Genomic DNA, 9,733 nt, shown 5'->3' with positions numbered 1-9,733 from the left:
TCATCAATAGTCACGGCGGCATTTTAATATTGAGTCTGCAAAGCATGTTTAACGTCGGGAACCACAACCAGCAATAATAGTCCGACTCCAGCGACAAGCGTATGGTACTGGGGACCAATTCTACCCCGGAATTACGACGAGGCATCTCAGTTTTGAATGCTACATTGTAAGGACACAGTTGTAAACATTCATATGGCGCGTCCATTACATGTATACATGACTGAGCATTATATCGCGTGCCATGTAGACGTGTATCCTTGCAAAATACGCGTTCATTCGGAACTCTCTCCATGGCATCGACATGAACTGTTTCTGTCGTGTTTAGAACGTGTTTATTTGACGAAAATGTGGTCGTAAGAGGCGAATAGACCGATAGGATGGTCATCAAGCGCGGCGACTTGGTTTAATGGCGTGCCATATTGTACCCGGACGGCGCGTGAACCATGTACACCACAGCCTTGCTGCACCAGACTAAACCAGGTTGCACACATAACGGAACCTGTTAACTATAGAAATAAAACCTTCTTGACAAGTCAGTCAGGATCTTTTTAAATTTTGACATGCACAGGGTGTTATAGAGAAAAATAATAGGTTGCATTTTTCAGTATCAGGTTGCACTTGCCGGTGCATGTTTAATATGGTTAAATCGAACCCGGGCATCCCCACGGGGCACTAACGTATGTGGAGTACGTAGAAGTATATACTTTGTATAACACATTTCGTGAATATGCAGAAACTCGGTTGTGATACATTTTGTAAAATAAACAAATGTTCGTTTTTCCTATGCTAGAACACACCCTGTTATGTGGTGAAGTGTACGTGGGTAGTCCCGAGCGCAAGCACAATGCATCTGAAATACCAAACAGCGTTAAAGCAATCTCACAACATTTATGAATACCGTATCATCGGTATGGCAATATAAACACAATGAATATTTTACTTAGAATCCGACAAATATATTTTAAGAAATTCAGTTTCCTTACTGATTTGCTTACTGATGGAATATTACTGAGTGCGACGTTAAACAAACATACAAACATCGTGAAAATACAACTCCCATGCAGATGCCTATGTTGTTTGTTGTTTAACGCCGCATTTAGCACTATTCCAGCTATATGACTGCGGTCTGTAAATAATCGAGTCTGGACCAGACAATTCAGGTAATGACATCATGGGCATCGATCTTCGTAATTTGGATACGATGACATGCATTAACCAAGTCAGCGTGTCTGACCACCCGATCCCGTTAGTCGCCTCTCACAAGCACTGTCGCCTTTTATAGGAAGCATGGGTTGCCGCAGACCTGTTCTGCCCCGAATCTTCACGGGTCCCTTCGCCTTGAGTACAAGGCACACACATTGTGTCATCACCTTCTTCATCAAGCTGACCGCCCCCGTGGTCTAGTGGTAGAGCGTCCGGGTTCGATCCCCGGCCGCGTCATACCAAAAGACGTTAAAAGATGGTACTTGTTGTTACCCTGTCTGGCGCTCGGCATTGAGGGGCTAAAACAAGGAAAGGTCGGCTCGGAGTCAGTATACTGTGTCTGTGGGGTATCCATGTAAAAATTGCGGCATGGTATCTCAGTGAGCTAGCACTATAAATAGGCATCATCAGCCACACACACACACACACACGTGCATGCACGTCGCTATATAAGTGCAATAATCTTGGACGCGACGTTAAACCTCACCTCTTCATCAAGCTCTAACCAAAAGCCGATAACACCTACCCGGATCTTCACGGGCGATGCGTATCCACCTACACCACTTACTGCCTTTGTGTCACAACAACACTAAGTTACAACATGTTGTACATACTTTACATTTCCTATATGTATATATATGTATATACTTGTATTACCCCCAATGGATAATTGACATTCTACCATGAATTTGGAATTTACTCGATTCTGATTGGTCAATCAGAGGCTATTAAATCACAATAAACCCCCTCTGATTGAAACAGATGGTTTGACGGCCGCGTCACCGCGGAAGCTTATATTCATAGAATAGTACTATTTTCAGTCATTGTCGGCAGGCATATTTTAATAACTATATCAACAATTACAGCTTACAAAATGCACAGATGCGGTTACTACAATATTCAAAGGATGTGTGGCAATACATTTCGTGCAGAAAAACACGACAGAAATCAACAAAGGGAATGTATTTACGCTTTGGAGACAACAGAGAGCTTGGAATTTTGGCGCTTTTCTATATACGACTGCGACGTCATATTTTTTGCGTCACAATGAGCGATATGACGTCATAATGCTGACGTGCGATGTAGAGCGAAAACCTTGCAAAGCTTGCTTTGTTTTCCTTAGGGATGCACACCTCATGTTAGCTTATCAAGTTGCCGTGCTTGTATGCTTTTAATGCCTGTAATATGTTCGAGTGAAGTATTGGTGTAAACAAACTGCTTGAGTATATACAGCAACATATTTTGTTCGGTGATTCCGTAATTCAAATCGATAACCCACTCAAAACACTGAACTCAACCCATGCCGCTTCACTCAGTATATTTGCTATCACCAAAGAGTTCGCGTTTTATTTAGTCATGGTAGAAAGGAGATAAACATACTGTGTTTTCAATGTAGAGCTAGGTTACCTGTAGATTTAACCGCGCTAAATTTAACATTTGAAACCTCACGCTGCGCGTTCGGTTCAAATTCAATTTAGCGGGGTTAAATCTACAGGTAACCTAGCTCTACATTGAAAACACAGTATGTTTATCTCCTAATTGTAGAACGGAGTGATCTGCCTGACTGATACTTATACAGCAAAAAAAACTCGGTGAAAGCTGAGGGGCCTGAAGTTAGCAGCCGGTTCGTTATTCGTTTTTCGAATAACAAAAAAACAAGCCAGCACCGGGTTCGTTATTCAAAGGCTGTATATTAAACAACTGGAGTAATGTGGTCAAATACACTGAAACTCATTTAATATATGACAGCAGGTTCGTCTTACATCATCATCCAAAAGCTGTTTAGTTATTCAGTACTTTTGAATAACGAAAAACATACCAGCACCGGGTTCGTTATTCAGACTTGGTGTAACAAATATAAGATACCGTATTTCTAGTGGGTTCGTTATTCGTTTGTGTGTGTGTGTGTGTGTGTGTATGTCTGTGTGTGCGTGTGCGTGTGCGTGTGCGTGCTTGTACTAGTCCAAACTGATGCCGAAATATAGTGAGAGCCCACTCAGATACCATGCCGCAGTTTTACATGAATACCCCACTAAGACACAGTATACTGTCTCCGAGCCAACCAGTCCTTGATTTAGCCTCGCAATGCCGAGCGCCAGGCAGGGTAACAACAAGTACGCTCCGACACGGACATTGTGTGGTCGCCTCCATAAGCCGCTGACCCAGTGCAGGCTGTCACACAACAAGGCTGAATGTACACAATGAGGACATATTTCAAATATTGCGGTACATCACAGACAATATCTCATTAATGAAATTTATAGTATTTTCCTTATAAGTATATACTACTTTACATTTATTTTAGCTTTAGTAACTTTACATTGTAAGTTTCTCCTGTCTCATAGCTATGTGAGATTTCTAAAAGTTAACGAAAGAAATATTTCAAAAATAACCGAATTCACTAATGCTAAACGATTACTCAAAAAACAACAACAAAAACACACACGCTTGTTGATCTGTAAGAAGTCGTTACGTAAGCTGTATATTATAACACCCATCATCCTCGGCGAAAATAGCAGACGACTACTTCCTTAGTTGCCTGTTATTAAACACAGTTATAATACAATTGCAACTATATCCCAGAACACATATGGAAGATAGAGCTGCCAGTTCGCCAGTCGACCCTCCAGAAGATGTGGAAGGTGAGATATGACAAATATCGAAGCGTAGGGCGTTAATACCATGTATCGACCGACGGGAATGGGTCTCCTGTGCTATAAGCCACATATTGTGCCGGGCATTGTGGAATCTTTTTGGTTACGCCTGAGCACATTTCTTATCGACGCTTGATGACGTCCAAGTTGCAATCTATTTGTCAGTAGCTGTGTACACAATGAGATATTGAGTGTAGAGTTAATCAGGTAGTAATCCGTTGGTAATCCGTATTGTATGACATTTATGTGAACATGTTAACACAATGTTATTTTCATATTAATGTTTCCCACTGGTGCCATAATTAAAATACAAGTTTAAAAATAGAGGGTGCCAACCCCCTTATAGTACGCTGGATGCCGATCCAGCAGTATTCTGGATGATGCAGTGCAGTACGCTGGATGCCGATCCCTGTTATGCAGTACGCTGGATGCTGCATTGCAGTACTCTGGATGCCGATCCAGCAGTATTCTGGATGATGCAGTGCAGTACGCTGGATGCCGATCCCTGTTATGCAGTATTCTGGATGATGCAGTGCAGTACGCTGGATGCCGATCCCTGTCATGCAGTATTCTGGATGATGCAGTGCAGTATGCTGGATGCCGATCCAGCAGTATTCTGGATGATGCAGTGCAGTACGCTGGATGCCGATCCAGCAGTATTCTGGATGATGCAGTGCAGTATGCTGGATGCCGATCCAGCAGTATTCTGGATGATGCAGTGCAGTACGCTGGATGCCGATCCCTGTTATGCAGTATTCTGGATGATGCAGTGCAGTATGCTGGATGCCGATCCAGCAGTATTCTGGATGATGCAGTGCAGTACGCTGGATGCCGATCCCTGTCATGCAGTATTCTGGATGATGCAGTGCAGTACGCTGGATGCCGATCCAGCAGTATTCTGGATGATGCAGTGCAGTACGCTGGATGCCGATCCCTGTTATGCAGTATTCTGGATGATGCAGTGCAGTACGCTGGATGCCGATCCCTGTTATGCAGTATTCTGGATGATGCAGTGCAGTACGCTGGATGCCGATCCAGCAGTATTCTGGATGATGCAGTGCAGTACGCTGGATGCCGATCCAGCAGTATTCTGGATGATGCAGTGCAGTACGCTGGATGCCGATCCCTGTTATGCAGTATTCTGGATGATGCAGTGCAGTGCGCTGGATGCCGATCCCTGTTATGCAGTACTCTGGATGCCGATCCAGCAGTATTCTGGATGATGCAGTGCAGTACGCTGGATGCCGATCCAGCAGTATTCTGGATGATGCAGTGCAGTACGCTGTATGCCGATCCCTGTTATGCAGTATTCTGGATGATGCAGTGCAGTACGCTGGATGCCGATCCCTGTCATGCAGTATTCTGGATGATGCAGTGCAGTATGCTGGATGCCGATCCAGCAGTATTCTGGATGATGCAGTGCAGTACGCTGGATGCCGATCCCTGTCATGCAGTATTCTGGATGATGCAGTTCAGTACGCTGGATGCCGATCCAGCAGTATTCTGGATGATGCAGTGCAGTACGCTGGATGCCGATCCCTGTTATGCAGTATTCTGGATGATGCAGTGCAGTATGCTGGATGCCGATCCAGCAGTATTCTGGATGATGCAGTGCAGTATGCTGGATGCCGATCCCTGTCATGCAGTATTCTGGATGATGCAGTGCAGTACGCTGGATGCCGATCCAGCAGTATTCTGGATGATGCAGTGCAGTACGCTGGATGCCGATCCCTGTTATGCAGTATTCTGGATGATGCAGTGCAGTACGCTGGATGCCGATTCCTGTTATGCAGTATTCTGGATGATGCAGTGCAGTACGCTGGATGCCGATCCCTGTTATGCAGTATTCTGGATGATGCAGTGCAGTACTCTGGATGCCGATCCAGCAGTATTCTGGATGATGCAGTGCAGTATGCTGGATGCCGATCCAGCAGTATTCTGGATGATGCAGTGCAGTACGCTGAATGCCGATCCCTGTTATGCAGTATTCTGGATGATGCAGTGCAGTACGCTGGATGCCGATCCCTGTTATGCAGTATTCTGGATGATGCAGTGCAGTACGCTGGATGCCGATCCCTGTCATGCAGTATTCTGGATGATGCAGTGCAGTATGCTGGATGCCGATCCAGCAGTATTCTGGATGATTCAGTGCAGTACGCTGGATGCCGATCCCTGTCATGCAGTATTCTGGATGATGCAGTGCAGTACGCTGGATGCCGATCCGGCAGTATTCTGGATGATGCAGTGCAGTACGCTGGATGCCGATCCCTGTCATGCAGTATTCTGGATGATGCAGTGCTTTACGCTGGATGCCGATCCAGCAGTATTCTGGATGATGCTGTGCAGTATGCTGGATGCCGATCCCTGTTATGCAGTATTCTGGATGATGCAGTGCAGTACGCTGGATGCCACGCTGGATGCCACGCTGGATGCCATGAATGTTTATCTGCTACGTGGATTCCAACAATTCAATGTTGAAATTTATTTTTCACCTATTCTTCTTGCAAATTATTTAAATATTTTTACCCCTAAGCTTATGAGCATGCCTAGTCATACAATGCATGTGAACATCGAGGATGAATGTGCTTGTACCAGCAGTGTCCTCTGATATGACTCAAGAGGGGTTTTTTTGGATGCCAAGACAAATTAAGTAGTATACCAGACGCAACAATAAACTGGATATTTGTTTCTGTTGCTAAGTGATTTGTTACTGAATGTACTTTACAGTGTTTCTGTTTACCGATAATTAAATCTTTTTTACTGGTAAATTAGGCTTGGACTATTAATTCATGTGACAATAAAGTATCTTATAAATCTTTGTTGTTGAACGGAACATCAGTAATATTCATATAAGTATATTGTTTGAAAGAATTCAGCTTGTCTGTTACCATCAGGGATTCCCCCTGTCTATTGTTAGTGCAAAAATATAACATTTTGCTTTTCTTCAAGGTTTAAGATGTTTTTGTAGTGACTTCATCTATAAATATTAAAACAAAGAGAGATGTTTGACTGAACTTTGTGTGAATGACCTGGAGATCTAACTAAGTTACTTCAGAAATGACATTATTGTATTGAACATGATCTTGAAAAAATATAACAAGGTCATTTACATACGTTTGTTGAAGTTGGGACTGACAGAAATTAGGGGGTCTGGTAATTTTTAGAGTTAGCAGTCCACCAGTTGGCAAAGGCAGTTGGAACACTGCTTTAATAAGGTAGCTGTATATGTGTCTAAGCTTGTATTTGCATTATATTTCTTATAAATATAAAAAACCCAAGATTTTTTTTTAATTTCAGGTTTAAGTCATCCTGAGTATGATGTAGTTTTGATCATGAGTTCATCTACTCCCACTGCAAAAAGTGTCTGTGTTGGACCGCCACCTCATCGTGTGTTCCAACAAGGAATATGAAACCTTGACATCAGTCAGTTTCTGGAAGCACCTGTAAAATCTGACTTGAAGCATCAATTTATAAATTGCCTGAAAAATTTACCTCATGTTACACATTGGCTGGAACACATAAGCACACATTGCTAGTAAGGGTACAAATATAATTATTATCTCTTGAAAATATTTCCAAACTTTGCATGGAATCATTTTGTACCAATAGGAAGCCTTTGTAAAGACACGAGAGTTAGCATATGAATGATAAGGCGACATTGTTTTTATTTCTTGGTTTACGGTTGACTCTGATATTTCTCGCTGTGATCCTTCTCTAATACCATCACAGCATGTCAACGCAAAGCGCAATGGTCACCAGTTTAATCATCGCCCATGCTGCCAAAGTGGTGGGTTCTTTCATGCTTTTCACCATGACTACCCTTTAAGGACAAAAGTCTTGAAAAAAATGTGAGTTTTTTGGGTTGTTTATTTAATTTGCCTTCCTCACCTTTGAAATGAGTTTGAAAATCCATAAACCAAGACATAAAAAAAATGTCTCCTAACATTTGTTTTTTGTTTAACATTGCATCCAGCAATATTCCAGCTACATGATGTAAATAATCAAGTCACTGAAGCAGTGATTGCTATAATCCACACTGTCGGGTACAATGACAGGCAATCATTTAAGTCCCAAAGCCTGACCACCAGGTCTAACAACAAGTATAGGTGACTGGGAATCTATTCTCACCTGGATCCTCCATGGAACCTCTGCTGGCATAAGCAGGAGAGAACTTTTCTGTTATGTAAACATAGAGAAAACATAGCCAAAATGTCAATGTAACTCTACAAGTCTTTGATAAAAAGCTACTGGGCGTGAGTCATTGGTGGTAACAACTCACAAGCACAAACTAAATAGTCCATCGGTGGATCCAGAGCTTGGGTCCAGGGGGTCCAGACTCCAGCTTTTGAAAAACAGAATGTGGTATGTTGTAGGCAGTAAAATTGACTGATAGGGTTTCGATATTTTGGACCCCTCCCATTACCAAATGCTGGATCCGCCCTTGTAATCTGTCTTTAATTTATGTCAGTAGAGCTGTCTGTTATAAAAGGTTGATGTTTTTATTAAATTGTGATCATTGTAAGTGTATTTATTAATACTTTCCAATCAATGACATGTGCAAGAGCAATGTATGACATTGTACAGACTGCGGTAGATGTGTAGACAGCTGTCATGGCAGTTGGAGACAACAAAGGAAGGACTTAAAAACTTGACTGCAATCCATTGCAGTGTTGTTGATCACAGAATCACTAAAAACACTCTGTATAACACAGCTGCCTGCCTGCTATCTTGGTGCTACTTGAACATCTAACTGTGTATAACACAGCTGCCTGCCTGCTATCATGGTGCTACTTGAACATCTAACTGTGTATAACACAGCTGCCTGCATGCTGTCTTGGTGCTACTTGGACATCTAACTGTGTATAACACAGCTGCCTGCATGCTGTCTTGGTGCTACTTGAACATCTAACTGTGTATAACACAGCTGCCTGTCTGCTGTCTTGGTGCTCCTTGGACATCTAACTCTGTATAACACAGCTGCCTGCCTGCTGTCTTGGTGCTACTTGAACATCTAACTGTGTATAACACAGCTGCCTGCCTGCTGTCTTGGTGCTACTTGAACATCTAACTCTGTATAAAACAGCTGCCTGCCTGCTGTCTTGGTGCTACTTGGACATCTAACTCTGTATAAAACAGCTGCCTGCCTGCTATCTTGGTGCTACTTGAACATCTAACTGTGTATAACACAGCTGCCTGCCTGCTATCATGGTGCTACTTGAACATCTAACTGTGTATAACACAGCTGCCTGCATGCTGTCTTGGTGCTACTTGGACATCTAACTGTGTATAACACAGCTGCCTGCATGCTGTCTTGGTGCTACTTGAACATCTAACTGTGTATAACACAGCTGCCTGTCTGCTGTCTTGGTGCTCCTTGGACATCTAACTCTGTATAACACAGCTGCCTGCCTGCTGTCTTGGTGCTACTTGAACATCTAACTGTGTATAACACAGCTGCCTGCCTGCTGTCTTGGTGCTACTTGAACATCTAACTCTGTATAAAACAGCTGCCTGCCTGCTGTCTTGGTGCTACTTGGACATCTAACTCTGTATAAAACAGCTGCCTGCCTGCTATCTTGGTGCTACTTGAACATCTAACTCTGTATAAAACAGCTGCCTGCCTGCTGTCTTGGTGCTACTTGGACATCTAACTCTGTATAAAACAGCTGCCTGCCTGCTATCTTGGTGCTACTTGAACATCTAACTCTGTATAAAACAGCTGCCTGCCTGCTGTCTTGGTGCTACTTGAACATCTAACTCTGTATAAAACAGCTGCCTGCCTGCTGTCTTGGTGCTACTTGAACATCTAACTCTGTATAACAGCTGCCTGCCTGCTGTCTTGGTGCTACTTGGACATTTAACTCTGTATAACACAG

This window comes from Haliotis cracherodii, unplaced genomic scaffold (genome assembly GCF_022045235.1).
Source record: "Haliotis cracherodii isolate W230 unplaced genomic scaffold, xgHalCrac1.p SCAF_2, whole genome shotgun sequence".
In the NCBI taxonomy this organism is placed as follows: Eukaryota; Metazoa; Mollusca; class Gastropoda; order Lepetellida; family Haliotidae; genus Haliotis; species Haliotis cracherodii.
Note: the sequence above shows the minus strand (reverse complement) of the source record.